Genomic DNA, 26,233 nt, shown 5'->3' on the forward strand with positions numbered 1-26,233 from the left:
TTTGCAAAATATTGCTAACCAAATGCCTGATGCATTTACAGATCTAGTGAAAATAACGAGATCATATATTTATGTTGTCAATACACTAGCAAGGATTGATGTTACAAATGAACAATCCATACGGACAACAATCAATTCATTTGTCGCACGCTAGAAGCGTGGTAGGCTTATTGGAGCCAAGGATATTGTTCATAGGAAATGAAAGGCACATAATCAAATAGATGTCATTGCTCCTAGGAAATGAAAGGCACAGAATCAAATAGATGTCACTGTTCCTAGGAAATGAAAGGCACATAATCAAATATATGTCATTGTTCCTAGGAAATGAAAGGCACAGAATCAAATAGATGTCAATATTAACAGTATTGAAATAATTGACAATTCCACATCTTCTAAACTAACTCCAAAAAAGTTAACAATCCCTGAAAGGACAGAAGCCCCTGAAGAGGAAGAAAACCCTAAAGGAATACAAGAATATAGAATTTAATAAATTTCTATAAACTATGCTCACTCTAGAGAAATGTGGAATCGTGAGACAACTATTGTCGATAACATATTTTCATACGCAGTAGCTACTGAAATTATGAATGATGAGTTTGAGCCACGTTCTATTGATGAATGTCGAAAGAGATATAACTAGCCAAAATGGGAAGAGGCAATTCAAGTAGAATTAACCTCACTAGCAAAATGTAATGTATTTGGACCTGTAGTCTAAATGCTTGAAAACATGAAACCCATAGGATACAAGTGGGTATTCACAAGGAAAAGAAATGAGAAAAATGAGATTGCAAGGCATAAAGCCAAACTAGTGGCTCAAGGTTTCCTACAGAGACCTAGAATTGACTTTGATGAGACGTATTCACTAATGATGGATGTAATCACATTTCGATACTTGATTAGTCTATTAGTCTCAAAAGGACTTGATATGCGTCTCATGGACGTTGTCACTGCGTATTTGTATGGTGCACTAGATACTTATATCTATATGAAAATCTCTAAAGGATTCCAAGTGCCAGAAGCAAATAAAAGGAACATGTATTCAATAAAATTGCAAAGATCGTTATATGGGTTGAAACAATCAGAACGAATGTCGTATAATCATCTCAATGAATATCTGATGAAGGAAAGATACGTCAATGATCTTGTATGCCCCTATGTCTTTATAAAAAGGTCAGAATCAGGATTTGCAATTGTGGCAGTATATGTTGATGACATGAGCTAAATAGAGACTCCTGAAGAGGTCACAAAAGCTACTGAGTACTTAAAAAGAGAATTTGAAATGAAGGATATCGGGAAAACAAAGTTTTGTCTCGGCCTGCAGATTGAGCATTGTTCAGATGGAATTTAGCTCCATCAATCAAATTATACTGCAATGATCCTTAAGTAATTTAATATGGATAAATCTCACCCCTTAAGTACCCCAATGGTAGTTCAGTCTCTTGATCCTAAAAAGGATCAATTCGTCCTAAAAAAGACGATGAAAAGATACTTGGTCCTGAAGTACCATATCTAAATGTAATAGGCACATTATTATATTTGGCACAATGTATGAGACCAGACATAGCATTTGCAGTGAATCTGTTGGCAAGATTTAGCTCTGCACTAACTCGCCGACATTGGAATGGGATCAAACATGTCTTTCGTTACCTTAGTGGAACAAAAGACTTGGGATTATCCAATGAAGCCTGATAATGATCCTAAATTAGTTGGCTATATAGATGCTGGGTACCTTTCTGATCCTCACAAAGCACGCTCACAGACAGGATATGTTTTCACTTATAATGGTACTGCAATATCATGGCGCTCAACAAAACAAGCATTGGTTGCCACTTCCTCCAACCACTCCGAGATACTTGCGCTTCACGAAGCCGACCGAGAATGCGTATGATTAAGATTTACCATCCATCATATTAAAAATACGTGCAAATTGTCATGTACCTCAGATGCTCCCACAATTATAAATAAAAACAATGCAACATGTATTGCTCACGTCAGGGAAGGATATATCAAAGGAGACATAACCAAGCATATTTCACCAAAGTTCTTTTACACACACGAACTCTAGTATTTGTAGAATTCCACAAAATCTGTCTCGAAGTGAACATAACGATAACTTGGTATTGAGTGTTCACAAAATGATACTTACCATTCATTTCTTAAGAGCGGCTGCAATGTCATCAGGTTTTGCAAAGCTAACAATCCATAGCCTTGGTTTTGCCTGTCCCTTATCTCTGACAACCTAACATCACAATGTGAAAGGTGTTTTACACACATGTTCAGTTTCTGATACTATGATAAGATATCACAAACATCTTCATAATATTCATCAATAGAGAAAGATAAATAAAACAAGAGAAACAATGTTAAATATGATAACAAAAGAGAGAGTCACACAGCATAGACACAGACATAATAATACAAGATCATAAGAATTGCAACCTACCACATTGAATATGAACAGCAAAATGCCTACTATATTCTGCCTCCATAAATACTCATACTAGATATAGATTAGTCAAAGCATCAAAGAGCTTTCCCAGGCTAAAATGACCCTGAAGGCAGGAATCAAAGTTTAAAGTTCCCTCCAATATGCATCGCAAACTTAAGAGCTACACAATACCATTGGCATCTAGTTTTTACAAGAATGTGGGCAACTTTAACTCATGGCAAAACAAATAAAATTGCTTCCAAGCAACACAACACAAACAGCATAAACTTCAGACGGGCATCAATGGACCAACCCCCATTTAAGTCCCTTATTACTATCCGGTTTTTTTTTTAGGGGAAATTGTGAAATCTTTAAAATTTATTTTTGAACATTTTTTAGAGATTTATATAAGGATCCACACTTTCATAACTTGTCAAAAGACTCAGAACCAATCGCAGGGTGGGGATAGATTCATGCTGGATCAAACTTAAAACAGAGTAGGCCATAGGGATCACCGTAAACAATCTATTTTAAGGTCAGCTAAGGCAAAACTCTTTTTTTTTTTTGTTTTTTCTTTTTTTTTTTTCTACTTTCAATAAGAAACAAAGAAGTTTGTATTGTAGGAAGTAGTAAAAGAACTTTTTTTTTTTTTTTTTTTTTTGTTCTGAAAGGATAGCCCCATGGATATCATCGTATGGAAAAAAAGTAAGGTATCAATGTATTATACACTTTTAAACGCTTCTTTAAAATGTCATATATTAGAACCCACTTCAAGAGTTCAATGGACTAACCTGACTCCAACTCCAACTTGTTCAAATCAACTCAATCTTGCTATAACTCATGTAGTCCATGAATTGGGTAAAATTTTAACCAATTCAGCCTCAGACGATTCCAGCTGTCATATCCAATATTAAAGGTCAAAACTACTTCAAGCTATTGGAGATCTCATATATGATAAGAAATCAAATTTTGAGACATGTTAGGTGTTAAAACATCCTCGACAAATTAAATGACTTCCAAATTGATGTCATAAGTAGACAAGCTTGAATATCATAATCAATGTAAATTGGAGATCCAATGTGCAAGTCAGAAGCTAATCACAGATCAGAGGTCTAACTGGTACAAAATTGTAGACAAACCTACCTTAACATAAACAAACATAATATACTTCTCTGTGCCTTCAACAGAAATCTGAAGAAACAAAAAACTTCACAGCAAGCAATGTTTATGCTACTAGAATAAAAGAATCAGGTGAAAATGACAACTTACCTTTGCCATGTTGAGGAAGGAAATCGAGAAAATGCTTTAGAAAGAACATCATCATTCACCTCATTACCAAGATCACCACAGAATAGGCGATAGTCATCTGCAGCCGTTAAAAACATATAAACCATCAGAGTTGCTTGTGGGAAAGAGCAATACAAACAATTACATCAGTGAACAATTGTCCAACTTAAAAATGATGAATCAGAATGCTCAGAAACAAAAGGCAAAGACCATTAAAAACCATATAAGCATTTATATAAATCCTGGCAGAGCAATACAAAACAATTATCAAACAAACATTAAAAGCACACATTTAGTAGTTAACTTTATTTTATTATTTCTTTGAAATAAGCAGAAAAAGATTATTAAATATGAGCGAAATACAAGACTCAGGACCAGTGGTCCACTTATCAACCGTTATGAAGAACAAAATCTAAAAACAAAGCATTATCTTAGTCTTCAACTGTTTCCCAATTATCAAAATATTGGGAAGCTATTGCAACATGAAACCCAAAAACTAAAACACCATCTCCCTACAATATCAAAATGTTTCAATCCCTCTCCAGTCAAATGACCCAGTATACCCATCACCACACTTCTCCATAGGACACTGTTGGATACCTCCCAGAATCACTAACTCAAACACAGCCTCACAGCAGATCACAATGAATCAACCCAGAAAACAAACACAGAAATATCAGAATTATATATATATATGAAGATGATGAACTCTACACCAATTCAAAGGGGAGACCTGGGAAAGGGCTACTTGGAGGGGCAATGAGAGTAGGCCACCTAGAGTGAGGTCCAAGTGGGCCAACGTATGTTGGGTCTCGAGCGTGGAGGAATGTTAGGATCCCACATTGGAAGGGAAAAGGGTGTCATGTGGGTTATAAGGGCTTAGCACCCTCCCTTGGCAAGTCGGTTTTCCAAGAGAGTTCTATCCAAACCCACAAAAGGCCCCTGCCCACCCCGATTGTTTGAGTGTTAGATGGGTATCCATCAGACACCTTTGTAAGAATAAATCCCTCTAATTGCACATAAAAAATTAAAAAACAAAACCAGAAGCACCCTGAACGCACTTAACAGCTTGTGCCTCAATTTCACAAATCATAATTTCAGAACATTTAAGTCCAGAAACATCATACTGTACATCAAAATGAAGTTTGCCACTAATAAAACATTAGATGACGTCTGGACTTCATAAACATACAATTAGGTATGACAGGAAAACATAAGTGGAAGTGGATTTCATAAACATTCCCTATTGGGAAAGTTAAAATCATGTTATATTGGTCTAGCCCCTTAGATTTAACAATATGTCATCAACACCATCTTATTAAGCATAAACCAGCACAACAATCAAGCCTCGACTTCATACTAAAATCTAACAACAAACAAATCTGAAGCATAAAAATAATTCACTCAACTCACTAACTTCACAAAGCCATCATCAAACAGAGACGGTAAAATGCATCAAATCTTACTTTATTCAGGCCAATCAGCAGGGTAGGTCTTCCCAGTTTGTCCAGCAGCTTTACGAGGAATCTGCTTTCTTTTTAGTTTCAGCCTTTTGCTCAATCTCACTACTCGCAAGCGCAGCTTTCACAACTCTCAAGCGCTTCAGGGAATCGTCTGGGCATCCCTTTGAAACAACTGTTGTGCCTGTTCAATCAAACTACAATGAATCATCAAGATAAACCTTACAACATACCACAGTTCCACAACTAACTTAAAATCTAATTCAAAGTTTGAGTTCCACAAGTTTTAACTGTTGCGCCCGGTTCGATTCAACTAAAAAAATTATCACATAAACCATACAATACGGCCACAAGTACAAACCTAAAACTTTATTCATATAGAATCCAAATCAGTAATTTAAATACCCGTTACTCTCGACAAACGAGTCATGTCATTACGTATTTCTATTAAACCTGACAGATATTTGTGAAAATAAATTCCTAAAACTTTTAAGATATTTTGAAATTAATTCGTAAAAGATTTGTCAAATATTTTGAAAATTAATCCATAAAATCAACCAAAAAAAAGATGAAACTGCACGGACCTGGTGGTACTGGGGAGGCGAATAGACGGGGGCGGAGTAGACAGAGGGGACGACGGGAGCGGGCGGAGGAGCAACGTAGGTTGAGGATAGTCGTCGGATCGGGTTGTTGGAGTGGAAAGGTAAGGGAAAGTAGGAGCTAGTAGTTGCCGTCTGATGATGATGGTGTTGCGTTGTATGTGAATTGTGCAGAGGAAAAGCCGATGGAGCGGCAGAAGAAGTGGAATCGACATTCGGCTGAAACGTCGTCGGATTCTAGAAGAACGATTCCTTAATGGGTATGGGATTAGAAAGACGAAGAAGGCTCTAGAGCTTTGTTTTGGCCAACGGACTAACAGCCTTTGAGGGTGGACGCCTGGACGGATATATCGCTTGTGTAAAATTACTTCCACACCCCTTGACTTAAAATTTCAGAGAAAATTAATATTGTTATTATATTACTATTTTTTAAATGATGTAATAAGTAGGCTTTCTTGTGACTAATGTTTTTCTCAATAATTTTCTTATTATCATCAATTAATAATACAATATTTAAGTATTTAATATATATAAATACATTATCAATATAATATATTTAAATATTTAGATTGATTTTATGATTATTTAAAAAAAAATCTGATATTTTGTTTTCAAAATATTGAAATAATTATTGAAGATATACTTGGTAAAATAAGCCACTGCAATTAGTTGCCCATACCTAACCAATAACACGGCTAGAGCTTGCCTGGGTGGCCCAAGGTTGGTTAAGGTCAAGCCATGAAGCCCGCAATGGATGTTAATTTATAACATCACTGACCACAGGTCCAATAGAAGCAAGCCCAGCGGCCGATTATGTGGACTCATGTTAAGTTCCTATAAAACTCATTTATAACAATTATCATTATGTCGTCTATAATAACCTGGTAAATTAAGCAAATATTAAAACTACAAAAAATACCATAAAACATGGATAATAATATGACTTAACTTTTTCTTTTTTTTTTTTTTTTTTTGTGGTGGTGACTGGGTGTCTGAGCCAACTTGCGTTACCCTGACTAAATCCTTCGGGACCTTGAAATTAACGACTAATAAACCTTTCAATGCCCCCTCGTTGCAAACGGGGAATCGAACTCAAAATCTCTTAAGTAACACCCAAAAGTCTTTATCTCCTATTGATATATAAATTTATTATACTTACTACCTCAATCTCATGTATTATATCACACTAAAATTTATTGCGCATCTCAACTAATCCCAAGGTCTATGGAACCTTTACAAGTCCAAAAGATCAGGTAAACCACAATCTTATTGTAGTAGGTAACTTCAAAGTTGAACCTAAAAACTTAAAGAATGAGCAAACTTTTTTTAACCGTCAGGCCAATCCCTTGATTGACTAGCTAGTTCAATAAGTTGAATTTTGAAAAATTTCAGTTTTATAACATTTTTTTTTAATTATAATAATATACTTTTTAAACTGACATTTATTTATTTTTAGCGAGCCTGGTGTGTTTGCTCCATAAATAACAAAGCCTGAGAGCGCTTTGAACTGGTAAAACTAAAAGTAAAAGCATGTGCCGCTAATAGCCCACGTATTTTTTCATGCCTTAAATAATAAATAATTGTGGACCAAATCAACATCTATCTAACCCACCACATAGTTTATTATGTAAAATCTTCATCATGATTGTTCTCACTTTTCTAAGGAAACAAGAAAACGATACTTTATCAATGACTTATATATATATATTTTATCTCAGCTCTATTTATTATTATTTTTTTTCAAATACTTTAAATTTGACATGAATGGTGTGTCCTTATATTTTAGGCCATTTATAATGGAGAATATTGTTCTATTAAAAAAGGTGAATCTCCACTATTTACCTAGTGGTGGAGGTAACCTTGAGTCATAAAGTGGGGGGGTCTGTTAGTTATAAATACCCCGCATCCCTTTCATTCTTCACTCATCCAAGATTTTAGAAAACACATTATATCTCTCCACAACTCTCACTTCTCTCACTTTCATCCCTTTTATTTTACTTTCTCCACTTTATCCTTCCCGAATTATTACTGAATAGCACTACTAAATTATAACACGTTATCAGCACAAAAGCTTAACAAGTGTACGGCCAACGCCTACTGAAGTAAGTATTTTCACCCTACAAGTGTTATTTAATCTTTGTTTTCACCTTTATGGTCGGATTTATGTATACTATTAAATTCCACCTCCGGACGGATTTATTTATTATTGTTAAATTCCACCTCCATAGTCGAATTTATTTTATTACTGTTAAATTCTGCCTCCATGGACGAATTTTAGTTATTACTGTTAAATTTTGCGCTCCAAGGTCAGATTTATTTATTATTGTGAATTTCGCCTCCATGTTCAATTTATTATTATTGTTAAATTCTGCCTCTATAGTCAAATCTATTTACTATGTTTAAATTCGCCTCTAGTTCGAATCTACTTTTATTGTTAAATATGCCTCTATGGTCGGATCTATTTATTATTTAACATTCTGCCTCTATACTGATCTATTTTTATTATTGATATCGCCCTAATTGACATATCTTTTATTCTTGTTACATACAATCTTTATGTTAGTATGTTTTTAATTTTTGATAACCAATGTTAGCAATTGCTTCCATATTATATTTGATAAATGAACTTGAAGTTCCATAAATAATATCGTTTTAGAACTTGAAGTTCTAAATACTAATTACAATCATAGTTTGGTAAACAGACCAAACTTGGACCTAAAGTTCCATATCATAAAGATGAAGTCTGTAACACATCACTTATGTAAATTATTTTTTTAAGGATGACTCGAATTGAGACATCGATATCTAGTAATGGTAAGACATTTGTATGTGATAATGCAACAACGCACACCATCCTTTGAGATAGAAAATATTTCTCATGGTTTGACCTTTACCGAGACTAAAATAAATACCATATCAGGATCTGCAAACATATTGAGGGCTCGGAAGAGCATACTCCGTGTTACTAAGTGGAATTAATTAAGTATTTATGATGCTTTATATTCTAGCAAATCCAGAAGAAATTTGCTTAGTTTCAAAGATATACAACTCAATGGATACCACATTGAAACTTTAAATGAAAAGATGGAGAGTTTCTATGCATCACTGCTAATATTTTCATGTTAGAAGCATGTACTAGAGAATTCCCTACTTTCTCATGAAGGTTATTTACATTCCTGAAGAATGTTGAAGTCTATGTAGTTATGAACCAGAAGTTCACTGATCCTAAACTTTTTAGAATTTGGCACGACCATCTTAGTCACCCAAGATCTACTTTATGCGTAGGATCATAAAAACTCACATGGACACCCATTAAAGAACCTGAAGATTCTATCACTAATGAGAGTGCTTGATTGCTTGCTTACAAGGCAAATTAGCACTTAAGCCATCCATCACTAATTGGTGTAAATCCCCATCATTTTTACAAAGAATTCAAGGGGACATATGTGGACCTATTCATCCACCAAAGTGGACATTTCATGCTACTTTATGGTACTAATTGACACATCGGCAGATGGTCACATGTTTGTCTACTATCTACCCGTATTATTGCCTTTGCTATTTTTGGCACAAGTTATCAGATTACAGGCACACTTTCCAGATTACCCAATTAAAGCATTCGTCTAGACAATGCTGGCTGGTGAGTTTACCTCAAAGACATTTGAAATTTATTGTACAACAATGGAAATTGATGTTGAGCACCCAGTACCACATGTACATACCCAGAATGTTAGGCAGAGTCATGTATAACTAATCCCATCGCATAAATGTTAGTAACTAAATTCGCATAAATGATGTCAAAAGGCGGCTTTAATATTTACTAGTACTGTTCTCTCATTGGAGCGAGAAGGGGAAAAGAAAATGTTTTGTAGCATCGTTCCTTGAATTTTAATTTTCCCAAAGGTCATAAAACAATTGTTTATGTACGGTTTTTTAATAGAGTAAACGCCATGTTTCCACCCAAAGTTTCACGAATGTACAAGTTCCCACCCTGGTTTCATAAATTCCAAATTCTCACCTTAAATCAATACTGTTTTTTATTTTTGGGATCTAATAAGTGCTATTACCAAATTACCCTTGACAGATAAATTACTTTTAACCCCCAAATTAGCATAATTAAACAACCATCTTATTTTCAAATTTATTTCAACAATACCCCCTTCTTCAGCCATTCATTCATTTCATCCCCATCTCCAACCACCCAGCCACTGCCGCCACTGCTACCCAGCCACTATCACCATCCAACCAAATTAATAAAATATAGTATGAAGTTAGTAAATCCAATCAACCCATCATTTCCTAATTTCTTCCCAAATCACAATGGACTCTATGTTGTCATGTGCTAACAAACCTCCTATGGTTGTCGCTCTCGACTTGCTGTGATTTTAACCTTTGAATTTTATCCTCTAATACCTCCAATTCCACTCATCTTTCCTCACCCAAATTCATCTTTAACTCTGCCCCCTCCGTATTCCAAGTCTCTGTAGTATGATTCCTACTATGCACACCATCTGTTTTATATAAATTCTCTATTAAAAAAGAATTAACATCTCCCATTTTATTTCTTAAATTATTTATTCTTCTCGTAATTTTTTCATACCCAAGTAATTTATTTGATTATACCTTGTTTTAAGTCATAGAGCCATAAGGCTAACGCGCGCATAGATAAAAAATTAAACTTTTTTGGAGTTTATACACATTACTCTTATTTAATTTTATCATCTCGATATATAGAAAGGATACCTTTTATAAAATAGATTTCCTAAAGTCATCTGAGATTTAAGAAATTGAATCTTATTTTTACAGGGGGGATCAAGACTCAAGACTAGAACCGTAATTGAACTTTTCAGGTGTACAATTACATAATATAAGTTGCCAACCTAGTAGAGACTATGAACAAACTATATTTCGTTTATAATCAGACTGAAATCACAATTTCTTGCTTGGTTAAAACTTAAAAGCTGAATTTAGGAAAAGCATAGACTAAAGACATAATCAATACGGTTCTATCTTTATGAAAAATTCGAATGAAAGCTAAATAATTGGTTACTGAAATTTTATATTGAAACAGATACAAACTAATTCAAGTCATTATCTATTAAAAGGAGGGGTAAAAGATTCTTAGAGATACATTCTAATTGCTCACTCAAAAGTTTCATCATATGTGTACACACATTCCACTGATCACTTGTGCAAGAAACTCTTCTTTGGAAGCTTCGGTTTCTTTTGATTGTGATTCTGTCAAAGTTCACAAATATAAATCACCACATTAGCGGGGCTCACACAATAGGTAGATTAGATAAAACACACCCATCAGACATAGAATTACCTTATGCCTTCCAAGGGCATCGAAATCTGTCCTCTCCTTCCAATTGCTCTTCCGCAGTTTTATGGGTCGATTTCCAACATATTTACCTGGAAGAGGGTTGTATAAGTAACATTAGTAATGCAAAAGAATTAATTTAGTTTCAGAGCGCAGCGCAATAGTGCACCAACATAATATCAACAATGCTCTACTTATAAAACAAATATTACAATTTCATACGTTAAGTAATGTGATATATATAATATGAGATAATGTGATAAGTCATACAATTATGCCAAATAAATTGTCACAATACTGGATAAAAAANTAAAATGCATTTTTCATGAGCAATATATTTTAAGAGTAAACGACTTTTTCCCACCCAAATAATGGTCTAACAATACTTTCCCACCCAAAAAGTTACAAAATACAACTTTATTACCTACAACACAAATTCGTTAGTAAATTTTGTTGTGAAAAATGGCAGGATGGTCAAAAGTCCGTTATGAGTAAAGGCATGATGGTCAATTAACATTTTGAATCAAAATTTAAGATTCCACTTTGCTTGAAAAACAACAAACAACGAAGGAAGGTGACGATTCATGGCCAACGACTAACGAGTAACCAAGTGTCAGGGTTTGGGGGGTTTTGAAGAGGGGAGGTCGGAGGTTGAAAGGGTGGGAGAAGGTTGGTTGGGACAAATGGTTGAGCAGGTGGGGTGGTGTTGTCTGGTGAGGTCTGAGTTTTGGTTGGGGCAAATTGTCAAGCAAATGGTGTGTGCCAAGGTTTGGAAGTTGCGATGAAGGTTGGGGAAGGGGGAAAAACTAGAAAATTCACCTACAAACTCAACCAATTTAACACTTCTCAATACACACAGCAATCTCCTACCAATTTTTTGTCAAACCAACTCTACAAGCAACTGTTGGTGTTATAAAACGCAACCGTCGCGCGATGGCAAGTGCAGTTCTTGGACGGTAAACGGTGACTGGGGACATTCAATGGGTGGATGGTTTTGTTGAAGAGAGGATGGGTGTTCGAATGGTGGTGGCATGGGTGATTTTCGATGGAAAAGTTGATTGGAATCTGGCTTTGAAGATGGGAAATCGTGCTAAAAGGACAGTGGTCATTGGCCGACAATTGAAGGGTGCACCGATGTGAGAGTGAGAGGAGTTTGGGTGTGGGTGTGGGTGTGGGTGTGGGTGATGTGAATAGTTTGATGGAAGTGTCGAAGGGTTGCAGTGGTGCCAGAATCAGGCCAAATCTGACCTAATTTGGCATAGGCCTATTGGAGCCAAGAATACTATTCCTAGGAAATGAAAAGCACATAATCAATCGATGTCATATTAACAATACGGGAATAATTGACAATTCTACATCTTCTAAACTAACTCCAAAAATTAATATCCCTGAAAGGACAAGCCCCTAAAGAGGAAGAAATCTCTGAAGGAAACAAGAATATATTGAATAAATTTCTATAAACTATGCTTACTATAGAGAATCTGGAATTGTGAGACAACTATTGTCGATAAACATATTTTCATATGCAGTCTACTGAAATATGAATGATGAGTTTGAGCCACGTTCTGTTGATAATGTCAAAAGAAACATTACGCCAAAATGGGAAGAGGCAATTCAAGCAGAATTAACCTCACTAGCAAAATGTTGTATTTGGACCTGTAATCCAAATGCTTGAAAACATGAAACCCATAGGAATAAGTGGGTATTCACAAGGAAACGAAATGAGAAAAATGAGATTGCTAGGTATAATGCCAGACTAGTGGCTCAAGGTTTCCTGCAGAGACCTAGAATGGACTTTAATGAGACGTATTCACCAATGATGTGCAATCACATTTCAATACTTGATTAGTTTATCAGTCTCAAATGACTTGATATGCGTCTCATGGACGTTGTCACTGCGTATTTGTATTACACTAATACTTATATATATATGAAAATCTCTGAAGGATTCAAGTGTCAGAAGTAATAAAAGGAACATGTATTCAATAAATTGCAAAGATCGTTATATGGGTTGAAACAATCAAGACAATGTGGTATAATCATCTCAGTGAATATTGATGAAGGAAGGATACATCAATGATCCTGTTGCCCCTATGTCTTTATAGAAAGGTCAAAACTAGTTTGCAATTGTGGCAGTATATATCGATGACATGAACTTAATGCTCCTGAAGAGGTCAAAAGTTGCTGAATACTTAAAAAGAATTTAAATGAACGATCTCGGAAAACAAAGTTTTGTCTCGGCCTGCAGATCGAGCATTGTTCAGATGGAATTTTGCTCCATCCATCAAATTATACTGCAAAGATCCTTAAGCAATTTAATGTGGATAAATCTCACCCTTAAGTACCCCAATGTAGTTTAGTCTCTTGATCCTAAAAAAGATCATTTCGTCCTAAAGAAACGATGAAAAATACTTGGTCTTGAAGTACCGTATCTAAATGCATAAGCACTTATTATATTTGGCACAATGTACAAGACCAGACATAATTTTGCAGTGAATCATTGGCAAGATTTAGCTCTGCACCAACTCGCCGACATTGGAATGGATCAAACTGTCTTTCATTACCTTAGTGAAACAAAGACTTGGGATATTTATCCGGAAGTCTATAATGATCCTAAATTAGTTGGCTATAAAGATGTTGAGTACCTTTCTAATCCTCATAAGCGCACTCGCAGACGGGATATTTTTCACTTATATGGTACTGCAATACATGGGCGCTCAACAAAACAAGCATTGGTTGCCACTTCCTCCAACCACTCCAGACACTTGCGCTTCACGAGCCAGCTAAGAATGCATATGGTTAAGATATGTCATCTATCATATTAAAGTACATGCAAATTGTCATGTACCTCGATGCTCCCACAATTAATAATGAAGACAATGCAGTATGTATTGCTCAAGTCAATGGAGGATATATCAAAGGAGACATAACCAAGTATATCACAAAATTCTTTTACACACACATCCAGCAAAAATCGAGATTGATTTCAAACATTTGCGCCATTGATAACTTGCAGATTTATTCAAAGGCCTACTGACATCAACATTTGAAAAGTTAGTGTGTAAGATCGGTATGCGGGCGATCAATAAGTTACTATTAATTTCTACCATATGAGGGGGAGCATTGATCAAAAGAATCGATTAGGGGGAGTTTTTTCTTTAGAAAAGTTTATTGTACTGGACATATATGCAGGTACTGCTTTTTCCTTGTTCAGTTTTGTCCCATTGGTTTTCCTACAAGGTTTTTAATGAGGCAGTATGAAACGTCCAACTTCATTGTAGAGTTGTATTTCTTTACTTAGGTTTTTTTCCCACTGGGTTTTTCTCGAGTAAGGGTATACAATATTTGTAAATGTGGATGTCCAAGGAGTATTATAAAAGGTGAACCTCCACCATTACCTGGTGGTGGAGGTAACCTTTCAGTCGGTTAATTGGGGGGCTCTTTGGTTATAAATAGGGCTACAAGCAACGAAAGTTCGCAAACAACTCATTGTTTGTTCGATTACTGTTCGATAATGTTCGCGAACAGTTCAATAATATGTTGATCGAGTTCGAACAGGTTGTTCGTTCGATTATGTTCGCGAACATTATACGTTCGACAATCCATCCGTTCGCGAACAATCGTTCAATTTCGTTCGTTATGTTCAAAAACATGTTATGCATTATTATAATTTTGTTTTCATTTTTTATTGTGTTTGATTTAGTTTGGATGAATTTTTTTAATGGTAATCATAATAAAATATATGTACTTTTGTTTTTTTTATATATTAATATGTTTGGATTTATTTTTTTTCCAAATGTCATCATATTAAATATATAGTAATAGCATTTTAATTCAAAAGTAATAAATTATTAATACATAGCATGATAAATTTAATACATAATAGATTGTATAATCAAGTGATATATATATAATAATCCATAACATAATAGCTTCATTTTTTTTTTCCAAATGTAATCAATAATTAATATTTAAGATAGTATGTCAATTAATAAATAAAATATAGTATGGTAAATTGATAAACATAACATATTGTATAATCAAGTGATGTATAACATATCAAATTTAATAATATAATAGTTTAATTAAACTTAAATTAATCACACATTGTATTGATCATATATATAATAAACCCTCATACAATTATGAATTTATAGGTGTTGATACAAAATATATAGTAGATAGTAATGATACTATATATATATATATATATATATATATATATATATATATATATATAACAAATTAATCACACATATGTATTGATCATATATACAATAGATTTTCATTCCATTAAAATTTATGGGTGTTGATACAAATATATGTAAACATTTAAAATATTTATGATAATAATATGATAACCTATAATTTTGGTAATTCATAACATATTTAACCTATGATTAATATATGTATAATAATAATTTTGTCTATACACATACACATTATATATAACAAATTATCATACATTGTATTGTATAATTTAATGACCCTCATTTCACTATGAATTTATGGGTGTTGTACAAAATATATAGTAAACATTTAAATATAAGAAGTGCTAGTTTTAACAAGACAAATACAAAAGGGGCATACAAAGACAATCCCTACCCTTGATCTTCATGATTTCTCTCTCTCTCTCTCTTTCTCTTTTCCGTTTTTTCCTTCCTTTGTATAAGTCTTTGTAAGGATAGAAAAAACAAAGAAAAAGCGGAAAAAGAGAAAGAGAGAGAGAGAGAAATCATGAGATCAATGGTAGGAATTGTCTTTGTATGCCCCCTTTGTATTTGTCTTTGTAAGACTAGCACTTATCGGATAGCATTTTTCTTAAAAATTTTGATAATTTATGCAATGATAATAAATATATGATAACATATAATTTTGGTAATTTCATAACATATTTAATTTATGTTTAATATATGTATGATAATAATTTTGTACATACACAATTTATATATATATATAATATATGTTTTGAAAATCCAAAGTCCAAGTCGAAACCCACAATTTGTTTGAATGATTTATTATTCGTTTAATTTTTTTTGAAGTTTTATTATTTATGATGGTTAGTTATTTTAATTTACTTAGTTTTTATTGATTTATTTAAATATATATAAATAGAGAGTTTGTTTATTTTCAAATGTTGAATTAATGGGTATGAATTATAAATTGTTGTATGTTTGTTTTTATAGCATGAATTGAAAAGTTAGTGTATATTTTTTATTCGAACATGTATTCGACGATTATTCGAACATGTATTTACAAGTTATCGAACAGTTATTCGAACATATATTTACGAGTTAGTCAAACGAACATGAACGAGTTATTCGAACAGTATTTACGAGTTAATCGAACGAACACGAACGAGCTTTTTGTTAATCGAACGAACACGAACACACATCCTGTGTTCGTTCGAGTTCGAACATGAACAATCAAACATACTTATCAAACATTTTCGAACGGGCCTGTTCATTCGTGTTCGGTTCGATTGCAGGCCTAGTTATAAATACCTACATCCTGTGTTCATTCGAGCTCGAACACGACAATCGAACATGCTATCAAATGATTTTCGAACGGGCCTGTTCATTCGTGTTCAATTCGATTGCAGGCCTAGTTATAAATACCTACACCCCCCTCCCTCTCCTCCCCAATCCCTTTCATTCTTCACTCATCCAGATTTTAGAAAGCATATTATATCTCCACAACTCTCACTTCTCTCACTTTCATCCCTTTTATTTTACTTTCTCCACTTATCCTTCCTGAATTATTACTGAATAGCACTACTAAATTATAACATGTTCTAATTTTTAAATTTTTTTTTTTTTATCACCTGATAGTTCTCAAGTACATAATACCATGGTTGTCAAATAGTGTATTGTATCGTGCTTGAAAACCTAATTTTTCGAATCGTTATCGCTATCGTATCGTATCGTACGCAGGATACGCCTTTTTCAAAAAAAAATAAAATAATAAATTTTTTCTAAATTAATATCATCCCCATAATTAATTAACAATTTTGTGGTATTATTGACTTTAAATTATGCTATTACGTAATCAAAATTAACACAAAATTACGAATTTATATCATTTCCTCTCAACCATTCATATCCTTTCCAAGATCAATGTTAATATCTATAACTCCACTTATGTTATTATTATCATGCAAAATGGGCAACAGATCTTCCTTTTCTCTTTCTCTATCATAATGTAAAATTTGGGCAGGTTATAGTGACCGTTTTGATAAGCCAGATTCGACTTGAAATTTTTTTTTGGACCTTTGGCCCAAATTAATAAAATCGTATCGATTTGTATCAATATTTTAAGGATACAAATAGATACGTATCGTATCGTAGGATACTATCAACGTATCGAATAGTTTAGGATACCTCTCTGATACGTATCGTTGACGACTCGTATCAAATCGTATCATAGGTATGTATCGCGTATCGTAGGAACTAACAACCATGCATAATACTACTTATAATCACATGTGGAAGACACCAAATTGGCCTAAATATCAAAGGGATGTCTTTTTCTTAGTTAAGTTTTAAAAAAGTTGAATTAAAATGATTAAATAAAGAACAACGAAATTTTGTACATCTCTCACAACTCTCACTTCTCTCACTTTCATCCCTTTTATTTTACTTTCTCCACTTTATCCTTCCTGAATTATTACTGAATAGCACTACTAAATTATAACACGTTATCAGCACAAAAAGCTTAACAAGTGTAATGGTGCATGCCTACCGAAAGTACGTATTTTCACCCTACAAGTGTTATTTAATCCTTGTTTCTGCCTTTATGGTCGGATTTATTTATACTGTTAAATTCCACCTCCATTGACAGATTTATTTATTACTGTTAAACTCCACCTCCATGGTCGGATTTATCTATTACTATTAAATTCTGCCTCCATGGACGGATTTATTTATTACTGTTAAATTCCGCCTCCATGGTCAGATTTATTTATTACTATTAAATTTCGCCTCCATGTTCGAATTTATTTGTTATTGTTAAATTCCGTCTCTATGGTCAGATCTATTTACTATTGTTAAATTTCGCCTCTATATTAGGATCTACTTATTATTGTTAAATTCTGTCTCTATGGTCAGATCTATTTATTATTATTAAATTCCGCCTCTATGATTGGATCTATTTATTATTATTGAATATCGCCTTCATGGATAGATCTATTTATTCTTATTACATACAATCTTTATGGTTAGGTATGTTTTTATTATATTTTCAAGAACCAATGTTAGCAATTATGCTTCCATATTATATTTAATAAATGAACTTGAAGTTCCATAAATAAATATCATTTTAGAACTTGAAGTTCTAAATACTAATTACAATCATAAAGTTTGTAAAGCAGAGACAAAACTTGGACCTAAAGTTCCATATCATAAAGATGAAGTCTGTAAACATCATTACTTATGTAAATTTCTTCGAATTGAGACATCGATATCTAGTAATAGTAGACATTTGTATAGTAGATAATGCAACAACGCACACCATCCTTTGAGATAGAAAATATTTCTTAGGTTTGACCTTTACCGAGACTAAAATAAATACCATATCAGGATCTGCAAACATAATTGAAGGCTCTGGAAGAGCAACACTCGTGTTACCAAGTGAAATTAAATTAAGTATTTATGATGCTTTATATTATCGCAAATCCAGAAGAAATTTGCTTAGTTTCAAAGATATACGACTCAATAGATACCATATTGAAACTTTAAGTGAAAATGATGGAGAGTTTCTATGCATCACTACTAATATTTCACGCTAGAAGCATGTACTAGAGGAACTCCCTACTTTCTCATCAAGGTTATATTACACATTCCTGAAGAATGTTGAAGTCTATGCAGTTATGAACCAGAAGTTCACTGATCCTAAACTTTTTAAAATTTGGCACGGCCGTCTTGGTCACCCAGGATCTATTATGATGCGTAGGATCATAGAAAACTCACATGGACACCCATTAAAGAACCTGAAGATTCTATCACTTAATGAGAATGCTTGTATTGCTTGCTCACAATGCAAATTGGCACTTAAGTCATCCATCACTAAAGTTGGTGTAGAATCCCCATCATTTTTACAAAGAATTCAAGGGGACATATGTGGACCTATTCATCCATCAAGTGGACCTTTTTGCTACTTTATGATACTAATTGACACATCGGCATGATAGTGACATGTTTGTCTACTATCTACCCATAATGTTGTCTTCGCTAGATTGATGGCACAAATTATCAGATTACATGCACACTTTCCAGATTACCCAATTAAAGCGATCCGTCTAGACAATGATGGTGAGTTTACCTCAAAGACGTTTGATAATTATTGTACAGCAATGGGAATTGATGTTGAGCACCCAGCACCACATGTACATACCCAGAATGGTATGACAGAGTCATTTATAAAATGTATCCAATCAATTGCAAGAACTTTGCTATTATGTATGCAATTACCAACTTCTGCCTAGGCTCATGCTATTTTACATGCTGCGGTGTTAATTCACCTAAGACCCACTGCATATCATCAATACTCCCCAATACAACTTGTATTTGGGTATCAGCCTAATTTATCCCATTTAAGAACTTTTGGTTGTGTTGTGCAAGTTCCAATTGCAACCCCCTTAACCCACCAAAATGGGACCCCAACATCATTTGGGAATATATGTTAGCTATAACTCAACTTCTATCATCAGATATCTTGAGCCCTTAACGGGCGATCTGTTTACCACACATTTTGCGGATTGTCATTTTGATGAGACAACATTTCTATCTTTAGGGAAAAAGAAGCCTCCTTAAGTAAGGCCTGAGCTTTCCTAAAAAGTGAATTCTATGTCTCATTTAGATCCTTGCACATCTCAATCTGAAATTGAAGTGCAAAGAATAACACATTTGCAAAATATGCCAACCAAATGCCTGATGCATTTATAGATCCAGTGAAAATAACGAGATCATATACTCCTGTTGTCAATACACTAGCAAGGATTGATGTTACCAATGAATAATCCATACGAGCAATAATCAATTCATTTGTTACACGCCAGAAGCATGGTAGGCCTATTGGAGCCAAGAATACTATTCCTAGGAAATGAAAAGCACATAATCAAATCGATGTCAATATTAACAATACTGGAATAATTGACAATTCTACATCTTCTAAACTAACTCCAAAAAAGTTAATAGTCCCTGAAAGGACAGAAGCCCCTAAAGAGGAAGAAATCTCTGAAGGAATACAAGAACATATAATTGAATAAATTTCTATAAACTATGCTTACTATAGAGAAATCTGGAATTGTGAGACAACTATTGTCGATAACATATTTTCATATGCAGTAGCTACTGAAATTATGAATGATGAGTTTGAGCCACGTTCTGTTGATGAATGTCAAAAGAAACATGACTAGCCAAAATGGGAAGAGGCAATTCAAGCAGAATTAACCTCACTAGCAAAATGTAATGTATTTGGACCTGTAATCCAAATGCTTGAAAACATGAAACCCATAGGATATAAGTGGGTATTCACAAGGAAACGAAATGAGAAAAATGAGATTGCTAGGTATAATGCCAGACTAGTGGCTCAAGGTTTCCTGCAGAGACCTAGAATTGACTTTAATGAGACGTATTCACCAATGATGGATGCAATCACATTTCAATACTTGATTAGTTTATCAGTCTCAAAATGACTTGATATGCGTCTCATGGACGTTGTCACTGCGTATTTGTATGGTACACTAGATACTTATATATATATGAAAATCTCTGAAGGATTCAAGTGTCAGAAGTAAATAAAAGGAACATGTATTCAATAAAATTGCAAAGATCGTTATATGGGTTGAAACAATCAAGACAAATGTGGTATAATCATCTCAGTGAATATCTGATGAAGGAAGGATACATCAATGATCCTGTATGCCCCTATGTCTTTATAGAAAGGTCAAAACTAGGATTTGCAATTGTGGCAGTATATATCGATGACATGAACTTAATAGAGCTCCTGAAGAGGTCAAAAAAGTTGCTGAATACTTAAAAAGAATTTAAAATGAACGATCTCGGGAAAACAAAGTTTTGTCTCGGCCTGCAGATCGAGCATTGTTCAGATGGAATTTTGCTCCATCCATCAAATTATACTGCAAAGATCCTTAAGCAATTTAATGTGGATAAATCTCACCCCTTAAGTACCCCAATGGTAGTTTAGTCTCTTGATCCTAAAAAAGATCATTTCGTCCTAAAGAAGACGATGAAAAGATACTTGGTCTTGAAGTACCGTATCTAAATGCAATAAGCACATTATTATATTTGGCACAATGTACAAGACCAGACATAATATTTGCAGTGAATCTATTGGCAAGATTTAGCTCTGCACCAACTCGCCGACATTGGAATTGGATCAAACTGTCTTTCATTACCTTAGTGGAACAAAAGACTTGGGATTATTTTATCCAAGGAAGTCTAATAATGATCCTAAATTAGTTGGCTATAAAGATGTTGAGTACCTTTCTAATCCTCATAAAGCGCACTCGCAGACGGGATATGTTTTCACTTATAATGGTACTGCAATATCATGGCGCTCAACAAAACAAGCATTGGTTGCCACTTCCTCCAACCACTCCGAGACACTTGCGCTTCACGAAGCCAGCTAAGAATGCATATGGTTAAGATATGTCATCTATCATATTGAAAGTACATGCAAATTGTCATGTACCTCAGATGCTCCCACAATTATAAATGAAGACAATGCAGTATGTATTGCTCAAGTCAATGGAGGATATATCAAAGGAGACATAACCAAGTATATCACCAAAATTCTTTTACACACACAAACTCCAGCAAAATCGAGAGATTGATTTCAAACAAATTTGCGCCATTGATAATCTTGCAGATTTATTCACTAAGGCCTTACTGACATCAACATTTGAAAAGTTAGTGTGTAAGATCGGTATGCGGCGGATCAATAAGTTACTAAATTAATTCTACCATTATGAGGGGGAGCATTGATCAAAAGAAGCATCGATTAGGGGGAGTTTTTTTTCTTTAGAAAAGTTTATTGTACTGGACATATATGCACTGTACTGCTTTTTCCTTGTTCAGGTTTTGTCCCATTGGGTTTTCCTGACAAGGTTTTTAATGAGGCAGTATGAAATACGTCCAACTTCATTGTAGAGTTGTATTTCTTTACTTAGGTTTTTTCCCACTGGGTTTTTCTCGAGTAAGGGTAAATACAATTATTTGTAAATGGTGGATGTCCAAGGAGGAGTATTATAAAAAGGTGAACCTCCACCATTACCTGGTGGTGGAGGTAACCTTTCAGTCGGTTAAATTGGGGGGCTCTATTGGTTATAAATAGGGCTACAAGCGAACCGAACAGTTCGCAAACAACTCATTGTTTGTTCGATTACTGTTCGATAATGTTCGCGAACAGTTCAATAATATGTTTGATCGAGTTCGAACAGGGGTTGTTCGTTCGATTATGTTCGCGAACATTATACGTTCGACTAATCCATCCGTTCGCGAACAATCGTTCAATTGTTCGTTCGTTTATGTTCAAAAAACATGTTATGCATTATTATAATTTTTGTTTTCATTTTTATATTGTGTTTGATTTAGTTTGGATGAATTTTTTTTAATGGTAATCAATAATAAAATATTATGATACTTTTGTTTTTTTTATATATATAATATGTTTGGATTTTATTTTTTTTCCAAATGTCATCAATAATTAAATATATAAGTATATAGCATTTTAATTCAAAAGTAATAAATTATTATAATACATAGCATGATAAATTTAATAACATAATAGATTGTATAATCAAGTGATATATAATATAATAAATCCAATAACATAATAGCTTCATTTTTTTTTTCCAAATGTAATCAATAATTAAATATTATAAGATAGTATGTCAATTAATAAATAATAAATATAGTATGGTAAATTGATAAACATAACATATTGTATAATCAAGTGATGTATAACATATCAAATTTAATAATATAATAGTTTAATTAAACTTAAATTAATCACACATTTGTATTGATCATATATTATAATAAACCCTCATACAATTATGAATTTATAGGTGTTGATACAAAATATATATGTAGATAGTAATGATACTATATATATAGATATATATATATATATATATAATATATATATATATATAATAACAAATTAATCCACACATATGTATTGATCATATATTACAATAGATTTTCATTCCATTATAAATTTATGGGTGTTGATACAAAATATATATGTAAACATTTAAAATATTTATGATAATAAATATATGATAACCTATAATTTTGGTAATTTCATAACATATTTAACCTATGATTAATATATGTATAATAATAATTTTGTCTATACACAATTACACATTATATATAACAAATTAATCATACATATGTATTGATTATATATTATAATAGACCCTCATTTCACTATGAATTTATGGGTGTTGATACAAAATATATATGTAAACATTTAAAATATAAGAAGTGCTAGTTTTACAAAGACAAATACAAAAGGGGCATACAAAGACAATCCCTACCCTTGATCTTCATGATTTCTCTCTCTCTCTCTCTTTCTCTTTTTCCGTTTTTTCCTTCACTTTGTATAAGTCTTTGTAAGGATAGAAAAAACAAAGAAAAAGCGGAAAAAGAGAAAGAGAGAGAGAGAGAAATCATGAAGATCAATGGTAGGAATTGTCTTTGTATGCCCCCTTTGTATTTGTCTTTGTAAGACTAGCACTTATCGGATAGCATTTTTCTTAAAATATTTATGATAATTTATGCAATGATAATAAATATATGATAACATATAATTTTGGTAATTTCATAACATATTTAATTTATGTTTAATATATGTATGATAATAATTTTGTACATACACAATTATATATATATATATATATATATGTTTTGAAAATCCAAAGTCCAAAGTCGAAACCCACAATTTGTTTTGAATGATTTATTATTCTGTTTAATTTATTTTGAAGTTTTATTATTTATGATGGTTAGTTATTTTAATTTACTTAGTTTTTATTGATTTATTTAAAATATAAATATAAATAGAGAGTTTGTTTATTTTCAAATGTTGAATTAAATGGGTATGAATTATAAATTGTTGTATGTTTGTTTTTTATAGCATGAATTGAAAAGTTAGTGTATATTTTTTATTCGAACATGTATTCGAACGAGTTATTCGAACATGTATTTACAAGTTATCGAACGAGTTATTCGAACATATATTTACGAGTTAGTCGAACGAACATGAACGAGTTATTCGAACAGGTATTTACGAGTTAATCGAACGAACACGAACGAGCTTTTTGTTAATCGAACGAACACGAACACACATCCTGTGTTCGTTCGAGTTCGAACATGAACAATCAAACATACTTATCAAACGATTTTCGAACGGGCCTGTTCATTCGTGTTCGGTTCGATTGCAGGCCTAGTTATAAATACCTACATCCTGTGTTCATTCGAGCTCGAACACGAACAATCGAACATGCTTATCAAATGATTTTCGAACGGGCCTGTTCATTCGTGTTCAATTCGATTGCAGGCCTAGTTATAAATACCTACACCCCCCTCCCTCTCCTCCCCAATCCCTTTCATTCTTCACTCATCCAAGATTTTAGAAAGCATATTATATCTCTCACAACTCTCACTTCTCTCACTTTCATCCCTTTTATTTTACTTTCTCCACTTTATCCTTCCTGAATTATTACTGAATAGCACTACTAAATTATAACATGTTCTAATTTTTAAATTTTTTTTTTTTTATCACCTGATAGTTCTCAAGTACATAATACCATGGTTGTCAAATAGTGTATTGTATCGTGCATTGAAAACCTAATTTTTCGAATCGTGTATCGCATATCGTATCGTATCGTATCGCAGGATACGCCTTTTTCAAAAAAAATAATAAAATAATAAATTTTTTCTAAAAATTAATATCATCCCCATAATTAATTAACAAATTTTGTGGTATTATTGACTTTAAATTATGCTATTACGTAATCAAAATTAATCACAAAATTACGAATTTATATCATTTCCTCTCAACCATTCATATCCTTTCCAAGATCAATGTTAATATCTATAACTCCACTTATGTTATTATTATCATGCAAAATGGGCAACAGATCTTCCTTTTCTCTTTCTCTATGCATAATGGATAAATTTGGGCAGGTTATAGTGAACCGGGTTTGATAAGCCAGATTCGACTTGAAATTTTTTTTTGGACCTTTGGCCCAAATTAATAAAATCGTATCGATTTGTATCAATATTTTTAAGGATACAAATAGATACGTATCGTATCGTAGGATACATATCAACGTATCGAATAGTTTAGGATACACTCTCTGATACGTATCGTTGACGACTCGTATCAAATCGTATCATAGGATATGTATCGCGTATCGTAGGATACTAACAACCATGCATAATACTACTTATAATCACATGTGGAAGACACCAAATTGGCCTAAATATCAAAGGGATGTCTTTTTCTTTGTTAAGTTTTAAAAAAGTTGAATTAAAATGATTAAATAATAAAGAACAACGGAAATTTTGTAAAATGCATTTTTCATGAGCAATATATTTTAAGAGCAAACGACTTTTTCCCACCTAAATAATGGCCTAACGATACTTTCCCACCCAAAAAGTTACAAAATACAACTTTATTACCTACAACTCAAATTCGTTAGTAAATTTTGTTGTGAAAAAGTGTAAGATGGTCAAAAGTCTGTTATGAGTAAAGGCATGATGGTCAATTAACATTTTGCATCAAAATTTAAAATTCCACAACAAACAACGAAGGAGGGCGGCGATTCATGGCCAACGACCAACGAGTAACCAAGTGTCAAGGTTTGAGGGGTTTTGAAGAGGGGAGGTCTGAGGTTGAAAGAGTGGGAGAAGGTTGGCTGTGACAAATGGTTGAGCAGGTGGGGTGGTGTTGTTTGGTGAGGTCTGAGTTTTGGTTAGGGCAAATTGTCGAGCAGATGGTGTGTGCCAAGGTTTGGAAGTTGCGGTGAAGGTTGGGGAAGGGGGAAAAACTAGAAAATTCACCTACAAACTCAACCAATTCAACACTTCTCAATACACACAGC

At 33.3% G+C, this 26,233-nt stretch overlaps 1 long non-coding RNA gene and 1 pseudogene across 1 annotated transcript; both read right to left on the reverse strand.

Moving 5' to 3' along the window:
* Window positions 1-2,149: 2,149 nt before the first annotated feature.
* On the reverse strand, window positions 2,150-9,518 carry LOC116140577 (annotated as a pseudogene).
* A 1,284-nt stretch (window positions 9,519-10,802) lies between these two features.
* On the reverse strand, window positions 10,803-11,209 carry LOC116140563. Its single transcript, XR_004129653.1, has 2 exons — window positions 11,104-11,209; window positions 10,803-11,012 (listed from the first exon to the last, which is right to left on the reverse strand). It is a non-coding gene; the product is annotated as an uncharacterized LOC116140563 (long non-coding RNA).
* Window positions 11,210-26,233: the final 15,024 nt, after the last annotated feature.

The sequence above is a fragment of the Pistacia vera genome, unplaced genomic scaffold (genome assembly GCF_008641045.1).
Source record: "Pistacia vera cultivar Batoury unplaced genomic scaffold, PisVer_v2 Contig374, whole genome shotgun sequence".
NCBI lineage: Eukaryota > Viridiplantae > Streptophyta > Magnoliopsida > Sapindales > Anacardiaceae > Pistacia > Pistacia vera.